Source organism: Anser cygnoides, chromosome Z, assembly GCF_040182565.1.
Source record: "Anser cygnoides isolate HZ-2024a breed goose chromosome Z, Taihu_goose_T2T_genome, whole genome shotgun sequence".
NCBI classification, from domain to species: domain Eukaryota; kingdom Metazoa; phylum Chordata; class Aves; order Anseriformes; family Anatidae; genus Anser; species Anser cygnoides.
The window spans coordinates 14,661,732-14,680,997 of NC_089912.1; the positions used below are offsets into that span (position 1 = coordinate 14,661,732).

At 36.4% G+C, this 19,266-nt stretch overlaps 1 protein-coding gene across 3 annotated transcripts in view; it reads right to left on the bottom strand.

Annotated features, from left to right (window-relative positions):
• Window positions 1–19,266, bottom strand: part of LINGO2 (leucine rich repeat and Ig domain containing 2) — a 545,573-nt gene that overhangs the window by 524,765 nt on the left and 1,542 nt on the right. Inside the window, exons 2-3 of one of the 3 annotated variants that reach the window (XM_066988167.1) lie at window positions 9,820–9,891; window positions 9,019–9,139 (exon numbers count right to left, since the gene is read on the bottom strand). The exons of 1 other annotated variant lie outside the window; for it this stretch is intronic. The gene's annotated coding sequence lies outside the window, so the exon portion shown is untranslated. Of the gene's footprint in view, window positions 1–9,018; window positions 9,790–9,819; window positions 9,892–19,266 lie in introns of those variants that run through there. One more of the 3 variants, XM_066988166.1, reaches the window with a different exon arrangement.

Consider the following 19,266-nt stretch of genomic DNA (forward strand, 5'->3'; position numbering starts at 1 on the left):
AATCTCCTAGCACAAATTACAGTACATGAACACTGAGCTTTCAGACAGCTGCTCACTGAAGTCTCATTTGTGCAGTAGGTAATGAGGTACATGACGGTGTATTTTTGTTGCTTAGTGATTTTTTTTCTTTCTCCCCATTTATTATTATATTGGTTTTCAGCAATTCTTCTCCCTGCCCCGATTCTTTTATCAATCATGTTTTTAATTAGTGATAGATGTGATGCAGAAAATAGAGCAAACATTTGTGCTAGAACTATATTCCATCACAAGATACATTTTAGAACATAACTTTTCACAAAACTCGGTTGTTTTTATATGGAGGTTCATTTTGGAGATGAAAAACAAAATATGGTCTAACAATGTCAAAAGTGTGCTGCTTCCAAGTGACTTCTCCTTTCAAATTCTGTTTGTATTATGCTGTATTATAATGGCACACATGAAAACAAGACAATGAAATGGAAACCAAACAAAAAATATTTTGGACCAACTGCTATTGGTTCATTTTTAGATTTCGTCTGGAAAATATCAAGCTGAAGAAATCTGATTTCACCTGGAATGAAACCAGATCTCTAAATATGTCATAACACAGAACACTCTGTTTTACAGCATTATTGGACGGTTCAACTGAATCCAAAACCAAAGCAGTGGACATTGTCTCAGGGAGCATTCTTTCTCACTCAGTCTAAAGAAACCCAGGTCTAGAAAGAAAAAGCAATAGAACTTCCTTGTTGAGTCTCCATGCAAACAAGGATTTAAAGATTTGAATTTGTTTTGATGTCCATTTCTTAAGGAAAGAAGCAATAAAGAATTTTTGCTACAAGTGTTAAAAAAAACACAGTACCTCCCTCTTCCACAGCACTCACATTACTAGACATCACATTTGAGAATCTGGCCGTCAACATCATATCCTCAACATGAATTACACAACTACCTTAGCAATTTGAATTGCAAAAGTGAATGACTGTCTATTTTCCAGTGATACTGTTCTTAATTATTCTGAAACAAAGATGTGTCACTATATTTCAGGGGTAACACAGCACAGTATATCACCTTAACTTATTACTTCCTCATTTTGTATGTATATAGACAACAATGTAGTGATATCAAAGACTATTTATTCTTAAATCTCAAGAAGAATTCCATACATAAGCATATCTGTTAGACTCAAAAATTCTTTCCTTCTTTACATTTTTCTTCTAAGGCCACACTCTGCTTTTGCGGTGCTTTTTGTTTGTTTGTTTTAGTCATGTGGAAAAGGCATTCAGGTTATGTTCATTCATCATGGCTTTGGGATTTCCATTTAAACCATCTAGTTGAAATCTTCAGAAAAAGTTTAAACTGAAATTCACTTCTTTTCCCCCTTTCTAACTTTCATATTGTCCATTAAATCTATTAGACTTTCCAAGGCTGACTGCTCCATGCCAGACCACAGAAAAACATTAAAAACATTCCAAACTACCGCTGCATCTCCAGATTTGGTAATTTTGACCTGCAGTCATCAAAGCTCTAATGGTGAGGAGTATTTTAAATATCTTAAAGTTACTATGTTTTTTGTTTGTTTGCTTGTTTTTCCACTCGACTATAGCAAAACCTTCTGGAAGGGCAACCATGACATAAAAATTTGCTTCGTACAAGCTTTTAAAAAATTACTAAATATAACCTTATTAGATTAGTTGATTTGACCTATTATTCATTATATTCCAAGAACATCTACTGATTAAGGCAATGCTCCTTAGGAAGTGACCTTATAAAGGTACAGTACTCAAGTTATCTAATGTACAGGACATGGCATGTCCTGCTCTAGCAGAATGAACTGGTGTCACCAAAAGGTGGAGAACAATTGTTACCACAGGACAAACAGTTAATGTAAGACTGACCAGCTCAGAGGTGTTTTTGTGTTGAAAATATAGTACTACCTTCGTATCCATTAGCCCCACAGAACACTTGAGCTGTTTCAATAAGGTTGTTGTCTATACCAGGTAATGGAGTAAAGAAATACGGTCGATGTCACTCCCGGCCTCAGAAGGCTTAAATTCTGGGCAGTAAAAAGAGTCAATGTAGAAAAAAGAAAATGCTATCACACAACCTTTACAAAGGAAAAGCATGTAGCTCTAGGCACACAGGACACCATCAGCAAATCTCAGTTCTGAGTCCTAAATCTTTGTGCAGCGGTTCCATGGCTCCCAGGTGATACTTTGGTCCCAGTTTTGACATTGGTTTAAGTCAATACAATTTTTTTTATGCTACCCATAAAAATGCTCAAATGTACAAGACCTAACAACAAATTGGTTAAAAAAATGCATATCTTTTTCATTTGGATCAGATCCTTGCTGCTGCTACCTATGTACTAAAGACTTCTGGAAAACTGAGAATGTAGTTGTCACTAAATAAGAGACCTTAGTTCAGATTAAATTCAGTCAACTTGGATTGAACAGAAAACCATGCCCTGACGACTGTTTACAAGGGAAGTGAATGGCAATAATGGTTACTTCATACTGGCTCAATTCATCCAGGATGAAACGGATCAGAGTGCATTTATATCTTACTTCTCAACTTTCTCCTCTAATTTTTTTCTATTTTGAAGAATACTTTTTTTTTTTTTTTTTAATTGCAGGAAGTAGCATTGTATCTCTAGGGAAGATGATGCTTGCTACATATGTGAATGTCTAAGATTTAGCCAGGTAAAGTCTTTGAAATGTTCTGGGACTGATACTAAATCTCTCAGGAAAAACTTCTTCTAAGATATTTGGTAGAATCTTAGTATTAGTTTCTTTTCCAGTCTCTGCAGCAGCATATTTGATTTCTGCAACTGCACAATACACAAATGAAAGAACAAGGACAGGGAGGCAGGTACTGTGTAGAGTGGCAAGTTTGAAGTTTCAAGAATCAAAGTTACACAAACAACGGCACTTAAAAAGCTTCATCTTAAAAATGGGCAAACATTTTTGGCCCCTTTTTTTCAATAAGAAACAGATTACTGGTCAAACATCTCTCTACTGTATCTAATACAGTAACGCTATGTCAAAATAAAACACTATTCTTAGCTTCAACTTTGAACAGTCAAAGTTCTGGCAGCAATACGTCTCTGCTCTGAGAATGGGGTTTACACAGTCCCCTCTTGGGATGTTTTATGTCAGTCCTTAAGATCTAAATATCTATAAACCAGGTGTTTATCTGCCTATCATGTAACTCAGACTCCTGATTTGTGACTTAGAAACCTTTCACGGAAGTGCCAATAGTCTTTGTGGCTGGTACTTTACCTAACTATGCAGTAAAAATCAGAAGCAGAGAGAACAGTAAAGCTAATGGGAGCACTGACTACAGATGAACAGTGGCAAGGAAGATAACAGGAACAGAAAGACTGTTGGGAGTAACCTATTTATAACATTATTCAGGCTATGCCACATGAAAAAAACAAACAAACAAAAAAAACCCACAGAAATTTACCTTCAAACATACATCAATGTGACAGCAGGATGTTGCATCATGCAATTAATATGCTCTGAGCAGAGAAAAATCTTAGGAGCAAAATGGTCGGCAGACAGTGTCACCAATAATCTTTGTTTTGCAACCTGAGTAGACTAATTCGTCTAAATATTTCCACATTTCCTTGGCTTTTCACACATTCATTGATTTCAACTGCACTTACCTGGCAGACACACTTCTCCCTCAATACTCAAAATACAATGACAACACCATTACCGAGCATCTCTTAAAACTTTTAAGTAATCCACTGGTTTCCCAGAGATGGTGCCTTAATGGCAAAGACAGAGATAAACACTTATCCCTTCACCCGCATGTCCTTCTGAAACTACCACTATCACCCCCTCCCTCCGCTCCCCTCCTTCTCCTTTTTCCCCCTTTCTTCTTTTTATTTCCAGCACAAACTCCTGATCATATGGACCATTACAATTATGGCATGACCTAAACTTCAAATGATTTCATGACAAACCTTAACTCCTGATGACCATCCTTTCTAAAAATCTCTTGAGCAAATTTGTATCTGTTTACTGTGGTATGCTTTTTTTTTTTTTTCATACTTCGAAAGGCAAATGACACAAATATGGTTGGAAAATACCTTTCTGAAGCAAAAAGATGTTTTATTTAAACAAGATTGAAACAAAATGCTTGGCTATGTGAGACACAGAGTCAAAACTATCAACTGAATACAGCCCAAACCATGTTTGGGGCAAATAAATTTTCTTCCCCTGAGATTTATATTTCCCAGAGAAATTTTGTTCAAACAAAAAATAAAATAATTGGTATATAATGTTTTAAGGAAACTCATTTCTGCATAATTAGTCCAAAGATTCCTTAGAATTAACACTGAAAAGTGATTTGAAATCTACTTTTAGCCATACAATACAGAGTTCTTATATCCTACTTGGTTTTCTTTATTAGTTGTTAAAAGACATCCTGACAGAACCAAAAAAAGTGATTAAATGCTCATAATATTACATGAAGTTTTATACTTGTAAGTCATTTTTTTGGCTCACAGAGATCACATCAGCATCACTAAGAGCAATGGATCTAAACAAAGATGAATCATTTACAATCAAATGAGAATCCAGTCCTACTTTGTTTATTTATTTATTTTACCTGTAACACAGTTAGCTTCCCTGGGCAGAAAAAACAATAAATCAGTCATTTTCACCAGCTGGCATACTTCATATTGAATCAGAAATTTTACTGAAGGAAGAATATAATTCGACTGTCATGACAGTTTTCAAAACAGTTTTCCTTGCAGAGATCTATGGAATGGAGAGACAAGTCTTTTGGAATCCACTTTTTGTGGTAACAGCAAGATTTAATCCTGCTGTTCAGAAACTTTGTTGGAAAATAAAAATGGAAGCATTTCAAAGAACACCTTGGTAAAAAAAAAATCCTTTGAAAAAAGGTGCTGGACAGACACATTTACTGTGCTTACTAGCAAAAAGATTCACTTACAGAATTGTATTTTTCATTAATAGTTCTGCTTGTATGAAGACCTGCATTCCTCTTGAAAACAACAAAAAAGTGATAAGCTGAAGAAAAGCTTGCAATCGTAACACAGTTTGGGAAACATTAGAATGATAAGGAGTATTCTGAAGCCTAAAAGTATCATGGAATGGGGCTAAAATGTAAACAAAAGACAAAGAACAAAAGTTAATCCATGACCTATGACTTAAAGTTTGGGGAAGAGCTGAAAAGCAAGTAAAACCCCATTACTCCATGATTAAACATTTTCTGATATTAAGTATTTTTCCAGTGATAATATGAATCAGCTCTCATGTTTAATCAAAGCCAGAATGCTCTTAATACAATGGAGTAAACCTGAGTCAAATGGAGTAAAAATGAAAAATAATAAAAAGGGTGAATTCAACACTTGCTTATAAAATGCAGCACTGTATATTTATAACTCTGTTTAGGTACATATTCAGCATTCTGATACACCTTCCAGGAACTTCCTTCGGCAATTATTAGAGATTTCTGATTTCCATCAGAATCATTAGAACTGAGGTAAACCACTCTCAGCTAGGAGTGGTTTGTGGAATTGTTTTATTGTGCCTGTTCAGGAAACCTGCAATTTTTTTCAACCTGATGTCCTTGTGAGGGTAACTGCTGAAAAGCAAAAAAGTAAAAGAAATCCATTGCTATAGCTATGCTTCAATAAAAATTTGTGTTTCCATTTTTCTTTTATGGTGACAGAAGCTGTAAGGAATCTGTTATGACAGAAGCAAGTCCAAAAAAATTCTTCATGTTCCTAAAATTAAAACGAAACTTCTCCAAGAAATGCTGTATTTCTTAACAAAAATAAGAGAATGTTCTGTATGAATATGCACAGATGTGTCTGCTGAAAACTCTAACTTCTGCTGTACCATATTCAAGAGAATAGTGCTTAAAGAAGGGCTGGATTATTCTCTATTACTTAAGATTAAGTGGTCTAACTTTCATTTCAGAAAGAAGAAACACTCTTCTTCAAGCCCCATTTAATTGTTTTCCTTGTGAGACAATCTGTAAGTGCTGACTTTACATACCTACTATTCTATGGTTTGTTTGTACACGTTAATTCAGAGAAAAAGACCCACAGACTAAATATCTGTGGAAATCTGCCTGCTCCTTTGTGAGGGTCTCCTTTTCCTAAAATATCCTTAGAAAGAATATTTTGGTTCCTAATTCTACACCATTTGGCATCTCTGAAACCACCATCTTTCAAAGGGTCTGTCATGGAATTGTATGGTTTCCTCCTACCACAAAAATACTCTGAAAAGTCAACAAAAGATTGTGCATACTCTGGCACAGGCCTTTCCAGGAAACGGTGCTGCAAATAAATCCTCCTATGAAGTTCACCACCAAGACTTTTACCAAATATCTGAGATTCGGCTGTAACAATGCATCTGTGGAGATGAGCTGAGTACAGTACACTCAAATGTACTCAAAGAGTTGAGTACATTATATAACAACAAAAAAATAGTGTAACACAGTAACATTATGCTTATCATTACAGTTCAGCCTACTCATTTGAGAGAATTCAGTTAGGCCTTTGATACATATATAAAGTACACCTTAATGAAGGTGTTACACATTAAATGTAACGGAGTAATTTATGTCACACATTAGACATTCATTTATCAAGTTTGAAATTCCAGTTTATTGTGCAATGTCTACTAAATTTAGGGTATTGGAGGAGTCATCAGGTGACTCTACGATACCCACAAGTGTTCTTCCAGTGTTGTATCAAACTATTTTCCATTTTTATATGGTTCACTATTAAAAAATATTTGTTTATCTTAGTTAACAAAGCTGCAGGAATTTCTACTGCATGTGAATACATATTCTATAATGCAGTAGCAGCCATAGCAGCTTTGAAGATTTGCACAATGCATTTGAAAAAAATTTAGTCATAAGCACTGTTCATACAATACTGAAAAATATTTTTAGTTTACATATAAAAGAGATGTTCTATATATATGATACTCATGACTGAAATTGATAACCTCTACATATATGTATATATTCTACTGTCATACAAAGAATGGCCCTAAATTACTACTGTGACTGTAACCCTAATTTCACTGCAAGGTGTTTCATACCCATGTGTATATTCTGAACTGACTTAGTGACTTTTTATTTTTCACTTTTAGATTCAAATACCGATCATGAAAAAAGTGACCAGCTTTCAGTTGTTCTGAAGTACTAATTAGGAAATAACTGAGAATTCCCACAACCCTTTAAGACCTTTTAAATAAAACACTAATAAATGTTTTTCTCAAAATAATCAAATCACTACTTCATCAAACAGCAAATGAAGTGGTAATTTGTACAACAATTGTTTTGAGCTTTTAAATTTTTGTTTTTATTTTTTAAAACAATCTCGTGTTTTATTTACTAAAAACAGTTTCTCAGCTTAAAGAACTTAAAGAACTTTTCTACAAGGAACTGAAAGCAGACTCATTCTCCTGCCACAGCACAGTATAAAATGTATGCCTGTTCTTTGACAACTACAACTGATAGCAAGGCAATAAGGGAACTCAGGGAAGGAGCCTTAGTTTGACTCTTGAGTCAAGTAGAGACAGAACAGCCTTAGGCATAACAATGTTTTCCTGTGTTAGTAAAATAACTTTCCCAGCACTAAAAGAAAATGACTCATTTTAAGTCTTTTTGTTGTTACAGTGCAGTCTATATGACAGTTTCTTGGATAATTTGGTCACAGTTCATTCAGTCTCTCTTAAGATATTCACCGATTCGGTGAACTATATCCAGAAATGAATACAGAATGAGCTTTGGATTCCAAGCACTGGTGAGACACACTTGTAACAAAGCTGCTGTCTCACGAGCTGGTGAACAACTGGCTTCCTCACTATAATATATGCACAGTCTACAAGTGTAATGCTTTAAACAAAACAGCTCCAACACCACTCAGAAATCAGACATGAGTTTACTGTTAGCAAAAACACCAGGTGATAAAAAGTTCCTGTCCTGATGCATCTGTGTCAACCATTTGGTTGCTGCATGAAGATGTGAGCAATGGTCTCAATTATTCAAATAATTTTTCAACCTAAATCCTTTCAGTCTGAAGCTAGCGCCACTGCTTCCTCATCTTGCACTTTACTTTAACCTGAAACTGCTCATTAAAAGCATATGTAAACTGACATCCTTTTGAACAGGTCATTACCATGCCAACACCACACTCAGGCCTCCAGAACCTCACATCAAAAATGATGGATTATGAAATCAATTAGATTTTGTGATTTCTTTAGCAATCCCCCAAGAACTTCCACAATTTTTCATGAATATCTTCTGAAAAGATCATTTTCAGCTAGCTGTCTATAGGGCAAATTATTACTACCAAAATCATATTTGGAGATTCTTTCAGATGATAATTTCACAATAATAACCAAATTAGATAAATACATAATGAAATATATTGTTTCATGCTCAAAAGCAATTTAAGAACAACCACTTCATTCCAGTTTCATTATAAAACACAAATATCACGTTGAAAACCAATGCATGCAAGATCTTTATTTTTTTTTTCCAATGCATTTATAGTTCCAACTTTCAAAAAAAATTTTCTGAAAGTACTAGGCTAAATAGTGTTGTATTTTTGTGATTGCATCTTAAGGGCAAGAAAGAAAAATAAACTGATAACAACAAGCTTTAGAGAACTCAAAGAACAGCCACTAAATCCAGTACTACAATAAGCACTTATAATTGCCTTGCTGGAATAAAGGCTTTAATTTAAAACTACCCAACCTTTATACTACACAGCAGGAATGGATGGGAGTGAAATTTAATTTTCACCATAAGCCAGATTGGTAAATCCTTTTTCTGCAATAAATCCAAAAAACATGCACAGTTTCAACCACCACTTTAATTCCAAGGAGTAGAATCTGAGCCGTATAGAATTTAGCCAGACATCTTTAAAAGCACTTTCAGAAAACAAACTCAGAAACTAGTGTCTAGCTCCTTAATCATTCAAAATCCAACAACGGCAAATGCCTACTGGCTGCTCTTGCTGACAGTACAACCACCTACCCTTGAGAGAATCGCAGCAAAGCAAGCTTGACGTTAGGAGATTCACAGTCAGCTTCTGGTTGAAGAATGCCTGACAGTGCTTCCAGCCAGAAGAAATGAAGAGGCTCCGGAGACAGCTTTGCTGGGGATCAAAGGCAGTTCCATTTATATGCAGCCATTAGACAAACATACTCTTTTACATTGTTCTTCAAACAAAGCAGGAGACAGGCAGGCCTGGAGCCTGCTGTGCCAGGGTGCAATATCAGCAAAACATCATCAGCTTGGGACCAAAACAGACAGCACACAAGGACTGTCGAGACTCCAAGCTTTAGCCAAGTCCTACAGAACTTCACTACCATTGTATACTTAACCTTAGTGATGGACTTGGTACCTCACGTTTTGAAAAGATGCCACATGTGAACAAGAGCAGTTTCTGCTTCGTTTTTTTGGCAGCACGCTGTCTGAACTAGGGGAGGAGTTGTTAGGGCAGTCTTCCCCCAAAAGTCATTTTAATGTGCAGTATTTAACCATACATCCTTACACCACTTAGGTGTCAGAATGGTGCCATTGCACTTTACTGTTCCTTATGCACTTGGCTGAAAGATGCATTCACGACTGAGATTAGAAAAACTGGAACTACCAGCTGGTAAATTTAGGATTGCCTGGTCACATTCCTGCCAAGGAGCAGAAAATACACTTAACGTAATCAGCAACACAGGATTTGGGGAGTATTCTTATTGCAGCTTTTTTGTTCTACGCCTCCTGTTTACCAGTCCTGAAACAGAGACTGCCAAACAGCTTTACCCCTTTCTGAACACAAACCTGTGGTTCTTGGGGATTTAGCCAGCCTCGAAAATCACATTAGTCAAGTTCTCCTGCCATTTGCCACAATACCTGGAGAAATCATACCATAAAACCATTAACAGTTTGCTATGTCACGTAACACAAAACAGAATGAGTATTTGAAGAAAAGGAAAATACAACTTACAAAGACCATAGAGCAGTGCCATCTAGTGATTGCCACCATAAATATAAAAGTTTGCACTAATACATGCTGCAAAGAGAATATCATCAATAACTGAGCTTCATTCTTGTCTTACTTTCTGAGGCAAAACAGTTGTGTAACAAGCTGTAAGGGGAATAATTACTTATATCAGAGTTCAGGCACTTACCACTTTAAAGAGAGCTCAGTGTTTGTATTTCAAAGGAAAAATGCTACAGGTAGCAGCAGATCCATGAGAACCTACTCATCAACACTAACTACAAAGTGTTAGGAGAAGAGTTAATATTTTCAATACTCTAAAGAATAGAACAGAAGAAGAAATAGCAGTCAGTAATATCAGTGTTGTTACCTAGGTGGGATATACAGATAAATTTTGAACTGGAATGGAACTACAGGAGAAAGGAGAAGCTAAACAGTTCATACACAGGCCTAAATTGTTTTCCTGACAGTTGCAGAAAATGGCCCTGTTGGTATTCTAAATGAAATGCCACAAGTCTCCAGTTAGAAAACCCAACCTAAATTTTCTTATGTATTGGTTTACTTGGATAAAAATTCATTTCGAAACACACTGAATAAAGCAGATATTTCACTACTTTTTATTTATCACATATTTCGTGATCTTCATCTGCTATCACATTTTTGTTTATTTCCTTTTAAGGTATCTATGTAACAACTACAAATCACTGAAATAATATTTAGCATGTCAGATGTCAAATTTGTGCAAAAATGGCGGCAGGTTTTTGCACAAGTCCTTGAAACTGTACATCAAAATAAATTTTGACATGAGTAACAGGTCATTTCTCCAGGTATAAACACAGAATACTTGAGCAGGAGTTTCAAAAGAACATGAAGTCATGCATAGATCTCCTTAATGTAAATTTTGGTGAGCCTTGGTATTCTAAATCTCTCTGGTGTGTTTAAAATGTAACTAATTGTTCTAACAGAATCTCCAGAAAAGACCATACTAAGGTATATATTGCAGGATTACTTTCTGCAGTCTTCTTTTGCTTTAGAAAGACTGAACGTACAGTATATTATATATTTTTTTTAAGTCGCAAAATCTTTGCATAACAATATACTGGTAACTTGTCCATGGGTCCAAGGGTATTGCCGACTTCTCATCAGTATTCACAATCAATATCAAATCTAAAATACAATCATACTGCTTTCAATGCATTAAAAAAGTGACAGAAGAACATGAGTTTCTTTGGTAGCTGCTGAAGAAGACATATCCATGTAAGCTCCTGACATATTCCAGGCACTTACTGAGTCTCCTTCCATATATTGTTAATATTTATTTAGCTTGCGAATAAACTAAGTCTGTAATCTAGATTAAACATTTAAATTTAAAATGCAGTAGAAGATGACATAGATTTCTCATTCTGTTAGAGAACCCCTACAATAATGGAGAAGTTTGAATCTCCTTTATGGAATGTCTCCTTTCTTAGAACACATTCACATTTTCTAGCTAAAGAAGAGTGTCTCTCAGCTTCAACCTACAGCAACAGTTTCCAGTTTCACTAAGAGGCAACAATGAAAAACAAACAAACAAACAAAAAACAAAAACAAAAACTTTATTGTCATATGCACCAAATATTCGGTACAGTTCCACTAAACTGAACAAGTAGTGTTCACCAACTGTTGGTGGCTGGTACTTGTCAAATCTGAGCGTAATCTGCCTTCTTCAACTGCAGCACTCGCCTGATCCATATTCAAACGAAAAAGAAAGGCCTAAAAGTTTCTTACGAGCTGCTTTACAGTAAAATCAAGCAAACCTGTTTTTACTTCAAAAATTAAGCAGAAGTAAAAATTGTAAACTAGATTATTTTTATTCTAATATCAAGATTATGTGTTGATAGAGCATACTACATGATTATAACTGGATGCCAATGTAAGTATTCAGACACTACTGTCTATTCACACTGCAAAGTAACATCTCAACTGTTTTTTAGCAAGACTACAAAGAGTAGCATGTGATGATCAAAACACTGTGTAAATCAAGCTGATTAGTGGTGCAGTAACCAATGCAGCAACAATCAAATTCATGGTCCTTACAGCCTGAAATCCTTCCCAATAAGCAATGTAAATTGCTTCAGAAGAACAGCTAAAGCCCCAGAGGGGCAACTAAAGCCACTACATAAGCAAACAATTGTGTAGTATGATGTTATGCAGAATACCTTTAATTGTATTCAGAGGATATATTCTTTTTTTTTCTTGTTTTGCTTGTCTTCTTCAGTTAAAAAATGGTGCTTCTGGATATACTATTTCTAAAGTTTTAGAAGACAGACACTCTTCTGAAACTCTTACTTCAATAATGTTTGGTTAATGTATTATTAATTTTAAAATATTTTGTAATTCAAATTTCTTTTCCCATCAGATGACTTTTTGTTTGTTTAATAGGAAAAAATAAACCACTGAAACTAGGATATGTAATATTAAATACCCTCACTATATCTCTACCTTTTCCATTCCAAAGTTTTATCAAATTAATTTCAATATAAAAATTGTTCACATGATGGAAGGTCCAAAATAATTACTAAAAAATATCTAGGTACATTTTTTTGTATCTTCCTAAACCACTTTAGCTTGTCTTTTCATATTATCTTTAATTGCTTGACAGGAGATATTTGATTACTTGCTTTGCAGTCCCCAATGTATATATAGCGTTGTCTAGTAATTACTTTAAAATCAAAGTAGGAATTGTGTCTGTTTCTTTACAAGCACAGATTTTTCCAAAATCCCATACAGACATGTAGCTTTCACCCTTTTTGCTTCGACAGAGGAAGTATTTTCACCAAGGTGTTCATGAAAGCATATGAACAGTTTGATGGAAAGCATTATCAGTACGAGAAGTGTTTGATAGTAAGACTGCAATTGTACACTTAATTTAAGCCACACTGAGAGTCTGAAGGAGGTTGTACAGGACCGTTTCCACCTGTAGAACCTTTTGTTTTCTTGAAGGTGTCTTACACCTTCACAACATGTTCTTCTAGATGTTGCTGACAATTTATTTTTTTCTCAATTACCTCTTTGGGTTTCAACCTACTATTAATTCCTGACATCTTCTTTTTTCCTAATAGTTGGCTATCCTCCATGTCACACATAGCATTTAAAAATAAATGACAGATTCAGAAGTCGCTCAGGTGCTTAGCTATGCATTTCCTTCAGAATTCTTGGAAACAAGCTGTTACACCCTCATGATTTGCTGCAGCCTTTTCTCTCCAATAACTCCACTGGTATGTACTTGATATGTACCTGGTAGCAGTTCTGCAGTAACCATTCCTGCTTCACCCTCTATGGAAGTAACTGAAACAAAGACTTATTGTATTTTAGACTTTTCAACATCTCCTTAAATGCTTTATAAACTAGTCTAGCAAACACAGTCAATTCCAATTGGAATTGATTCTTGTTTGCACTAGTGTCTCTGAACACTGGGAATGTGGAAGAACTATTTTGCCACATTAAACGGGTCTACTCACTATTCAAAGGCTTCTGCTAACCAAACTGCACTTAGTTAATATTTTCTGTCTTCATGTTTGTCTGTAGCCTGTGTGCCTCTTTTGCCACGTAAAGTGTGCCAGTTCAAGTGGAGAACCAGTCAAAATCTGCCATGACACAGGTATTTTCTCTTTTCCTTGGTCACACTCAGCATTCCAAAAATAAGACAGCAATTAAAAGGACTCTAAAGCCACCACTAACAATAACTGGATGTAGAAGTCTGCTAATTCTTCCAGGCAACCTCATCTTCTGACCTGAGCACAACTCATTTTTCACCAGTTCCTCCCTACATACTTTATTAATGTTAAATTTTGCATGTATTTCAAATCAAAAAGCTATTCCTGTTACTACTGGTGAATGCTATCACTTTTATTCAATAAAATCAAAATTCTGTCTTTTCTTCTATGTAATTGCCCTAGTCTGCATAGCTGCATGCAGCTCCAGAAACATTCAGAGAAACCTCTAAAGCAAGTCTTGTAATCAAACATGGCCCTTAAAGATGGCTGTTTACTCTTCTGAACACCTTTGGCAGGAATAGAAGCATAATCTGTCCTGTCAGGACAGTTACCATCATGTCTAGAAAACTGCATCACAATTTTTAAAATTGTGGTTCATTTCTTTTGGTAATGGCCATCCATGGAGGTGCTGGGAGGTCACAGGCCTGGCTGGCTCTCTCATTCCCAGACACACTGACTGACACCACCATTCCTGCTTCAGCCTCCCTTATTCTTCTCCCTTTCAGAAATGTGGGATTTTGTCACAAGCAGTAAGTGAGCCCCACTCCTCTTTAATGGGACTGTCAGCTGTACTGTGTCCCAGGTAAGACCTGCAGATGGCTGAGTGGTGAAGTCTCACCATCTTGAGATCTCTCCTTTTCTTCAGGACCTAAGCAGAATTTCTTCTTCCCAAGGAGCTTGTTTCTCTTCCTACCTCTCTCCTGATGTTAGCTGTTATCTTCATAATGCAGTCAGTCCATCTGGGTAATCAGTGCTCCCAACCAGCACTTCCCAATGTGACTGCAAATCCTTCTGACAACCTCCTGCCTGATAGCACTGAGAGCTTACTCTACCATAAGGAATGACATGAAAGTGGTTACAGGTATCAGTAATAAATATAAATATTTTCCCATCTGTAAGATACGTGTGTTCATTCAACCTGTAGTAGGAATAAAATGCTGGGAGTTAAATGCTTTGATAATCTTTGAGAAAATCCTTTTCAAAATAATTTAAAAATTTTCAATGTTCTTATCTCTTTCAAAGATCTGAACTGTACCCATATAATTTCTCTTTGTAAGCTCTACCATATGATTTCAGTGAAAAAATAATAAAAAAAAAATGATAAAAAAAATCAGGCTATAAATTAGTTCCTGACATAATTATGGGTTTGCAGACATTCATATTTCTCTGGGTCTATCAACAGAGCGAACTACTGTTCTAATAAACTGAAACTAGAGTTACTGGAATTAAAAGACATTCACTGGTATTTCCCATCAGACAGCTATAACAGCAAATATCGACAAAAAGTAAGCAGCCTTCCTGAAGAAAGTGTTTTAAACACATAGCCCACTAACAGCATTTAAAACTTTCTCACCTGCTACTGTAATAAATGCATGTAGTCCCATGGGCTGTAACAGAGCTTCACTAATTGATGCAGCTAAAGAACTTTTCCTTTTTTACTGTATTCAGGAAGAGCCACTAGCACAATTCCTTAACCATGTCCAAATTCAAACTGCAGGGGAGCTTGCACCAGGACCCAAAGCAGGTTGAGCTCAAAGTTCAATAAAGCACAACTCCATCCAAACGACATTCACAGCAAGATGAAACGTTGCTGTTTATTTTAAAGCCACGCACAGATTTGTACAACCTGACTAGGTAGTTTTCGCTGGACATTGCAGGAGAACTTAAACCCGAGGAAACTCCTCTGTGCCTCTGCACCATTGGGTGAGTGCAATCAAACTCCTTAGCATCCCACTGCTGCCAGGACGAGCGGCTGCGCTGCAATGTGGCGCCAGCACCACAGTGCTCGCAGAGTGCTGGGGCCAGGCCAGCCAGCAGAAACCCATCTGCACCACGATGGGAACCTGTCAGCTTCCCACTGAGGATGTAAACCTTTTTGCTTTGTGGGAAATGAAATTCTGGAAAAGCCAAACTGAGGTTTTCCTCAAAAGATCCTGTCCTGCAGAAGCTCCAACTCATGGCCAGTATCTGCTGATCGAGAGGACTACACCAAATCAGAAGTCCTAATGCAGTTTATGAAGCACAGCAATCAGAAATATTAATCACTTGCTGAAAAATTAACACCGTTTTCTCATGTACAAGCTAAAGTAAAGGCCATGATAGGAAAAAAGACTAATTAGAAGTTGGAAAGAGGACATAGGATGACAATCTGCCCACTGGTAATGTCAACTTCTTTGATTTCTCTAGTGGTGTGACTCCCCTTACCAGACTTACAACAAAACTACCAGGGAAAATAAGACATAGAGAAGGAACTCCATTGAAATCCTGTTTTCCTTGCAGCCAAGGCCTCGCAACTTATCTCTGCTTCTGAACTCATAACTCAGCTATGGCCTTTGCCTTATGTAAGTGTCGGCTTACCCCTATGGCTGGAACAAGTCTTCAGCACTGAAGACAGGTATATTTGAAATTGTTTTGTTTTTTTTTTTGTCTTCCTATTTAGCCCCTGTAATCTGAGCTGGTTATCACTGGTGGCTCTCAATCATCAGAACAAATGCAATTTTAAAAAGTAGAATTTCAATTGTAAAATGTATATTATTCTGTATCAGAGTTAAGAGACAGTATGTAGGGTTTTGTGGGATACATGTGATTTTGTTACAGTTTAAAAAAAAAACTGTAACTATCTTCAGTTGAATAATGTTTTTAAGAAGATATATGGTAATTTTTACATATAAAATAGAACATACATTTGCTACTAGCAATACAGTATTAATCACAAGTCACTGTTGTGTAAATCCTAGCTAAACAAAAAGCAACAGGACTGTGGGATAATTATTCTTATCCATTCTAATCAAAGGACAGACATTTTGCAGTTTATCAAACGAACTCCATAGTAAAGTAAGATTTCATACAGACAAATCTTTATGCTGAACTTAATTCTATTCAGCCTACCAAAATAAATTACAGTTTTATTACCAATGATGATAAAATTTTGCTAGTATTTTCCTTTTATTTCCTTTCACTGTAACTTTAATTTTGACTTCGACAGCTAATGAGTTCTGTTGTCTTATCTGTGTAACTAGGAAAACAATTCTCTAAATTGTCATCCTTATTGGAAATTTTAATTGGCACATCAGGTGAAAACACATGTGCCCACTTCCTTCAGACATGACTGTTCGTTCTGAAAAAATAAATATTAAAATCACCCTACGTTGACAATGTCATTTAAAATCAGTAAGTGTGGTGATACCTGTCTTTTTCTTGAAACCTAAAACCAAAAGAGACTTTCTTGTCTGTTATGAAGGGACAAAAATTAGCCAAAGTGTGAATCAGCAGTAAAAAGCAGTTTCAAATATTACACTTAAGCAAGAGTATTCATTTCAATGCACTTTTATTTCTGCTTGTATGTAATTAGCATATCTCTGGGAGATGGGTTAAACTGCTCACTAATTCCATCTCACGGAAAAGATATTCACTAAGCACTCATGCTGACCTACTATGAGTTTCACCATAATCACCAGGCTGAAAACACAGTGTACCAATATATTAACAAAACTTGCCTACAGCCTACTACTGATACAGACATCTACTTCCAGTTTCAAAGGGAATGAGAGATCAGGCTTTAATCAAATAACAACTCTGATCAGTATGATTGCAAATAATCTCATGAACTACTTCTTCACAGGATAGTTGCTGAAAGGAAGAGGGGAAAAAAAGCACACAAAGATTTGCATTTTATCAACAGAAAATGGGTCACTGAAATGTCATTATACAATACTGATGACAGTTTATCTTCCATGTTTCCTCCCTCTACACATTTTCATCATTAAGAAATGGAATTGTCCCCAGAAATCAAAAGGTTTATGAGACGCCAAGCAACCCAAACATGAGCTCTGCTCAGTGCATCCCATGGGAATAATATTGATATCCCAGCACAGAAATCATCGACTGGTATGCTGCATGAACATAGGTCTTGAGCAGCGATGCTTATAAATTTCAAATACTTCAATTTCATTCTTTATGGAGTTACTTCATTTATTTTACTATTTTTCTAAAATAACAAAGAAGTCACTCTTTTCAGAAAAGAGGAAAAAGCTTCTCCTTATGCTTTCAAATTAGGGGAAAAAAAAAAAAAAGTTCCCTAAAACTGGCTGAAAATACACAAACTAAAAATATTTTGGAAAATAAACAGACAAGCTATTCACTGTACTAATTAGAAATGAGCAGTAGTTTGTAAAGGTTCATAATTAGATGCAGCTTAGACAAATCAGCTTTAAAGTGACACAGGAATGTCAATCACTGACTGGTAAGAAACAGGATTTTCTTAAATGTCCTGGATATCTGTAGAGAATGTGAAAAGAAAGTAAGCAGAATTAGATTGTATTTAACAGAATATGTTAAAGAACCTATAGCTGAACAAACTGGATGCAAAAAGAGCATGCAGTAATACACATGCTTGGTTTTGTACAAATTCGCTGAAACTGATCCACTTAATTGTCCCTCAGCTGTATTTTTAATTATCAGCAACAGCTAGAAGGAAATCTACCTTCGCACAAAGGACGAGCCAATGAACCATCAGACAACCGTACACCCAGCCTTTGGAACTCCTGGACCTTTTTTTCCACTCCATTCCCTGAGCTTTACACAGTCAAAAGACATTTGAAAAAAATAATAAAAAATGCCACCAACACAAAACTAACAAATTAAAAAAATGCAGAAACAAAGGCAACAATCATACCAGCATGAATTATTAAAGCCACAGGAATCCTCCTCGAGTCCTCATCAATACACTCACCGATAGCCACACCCACCCTGTGTTTATGTTATTCACAAGGTCTTATATAAGACTAAAAACCCTCTAAGACGCAGGGGCATTTTTAAACTCAGCAGAGACACTAATCTTCCAGCCTCCAGACCCCCTTACCTTTCTGCGCTGAAGAAAATGATATGGCTTCAGACTACAAATGGCAAGTTACTTTGGTCTTTTTCCTTAACTGCAGGACACCAAAATCCACAGCATTAGTTCACAGTGACATGCCAACACAGTACTAATCGCAGCACTTGCGGACGGCTGTCTAAACTGACAAGCTTCTCTAGTACTTTGTATTCCTTCGCCTCTTGCTGCTGCTGTGCAGGAAAACATTTCCACCTAGAGCCCTTTCACAGAATGCCTCGATCCTAGAACGCCAGCAAAATTTCCTGCTACCCACACAACACCGAGCCACGCTGCTCGTGTTGAGCCCATCGCACCTGATTTTGTTCGGTCTACAGAGGTGTCATCCCTACTCTCCCAAGGGGGGTGGGGGTGGGGGGGCAGATTCAGAGCAGCTAAAACAGTTTTCAGGGACCTTCTGTTGAACAAAAAGAAAAAAAAAATGAAATACTGCTGTTCTGGTGCACACAGATTAGCTACTGTCAAAACCACTACGTTTCAAGAGAGAAAGGTGAGAAGGTGGCACAGTAGCTGAGGAGTCAATCATTTCATATGCTGATCTGAAGGAAAAATCCCAAACCGCATTTCCACCGGGGCATCTGCACACACACAACAGGAGAAGGCACAACCCCACCATGCTCGCACGCCCTCCCTCTGCTGTG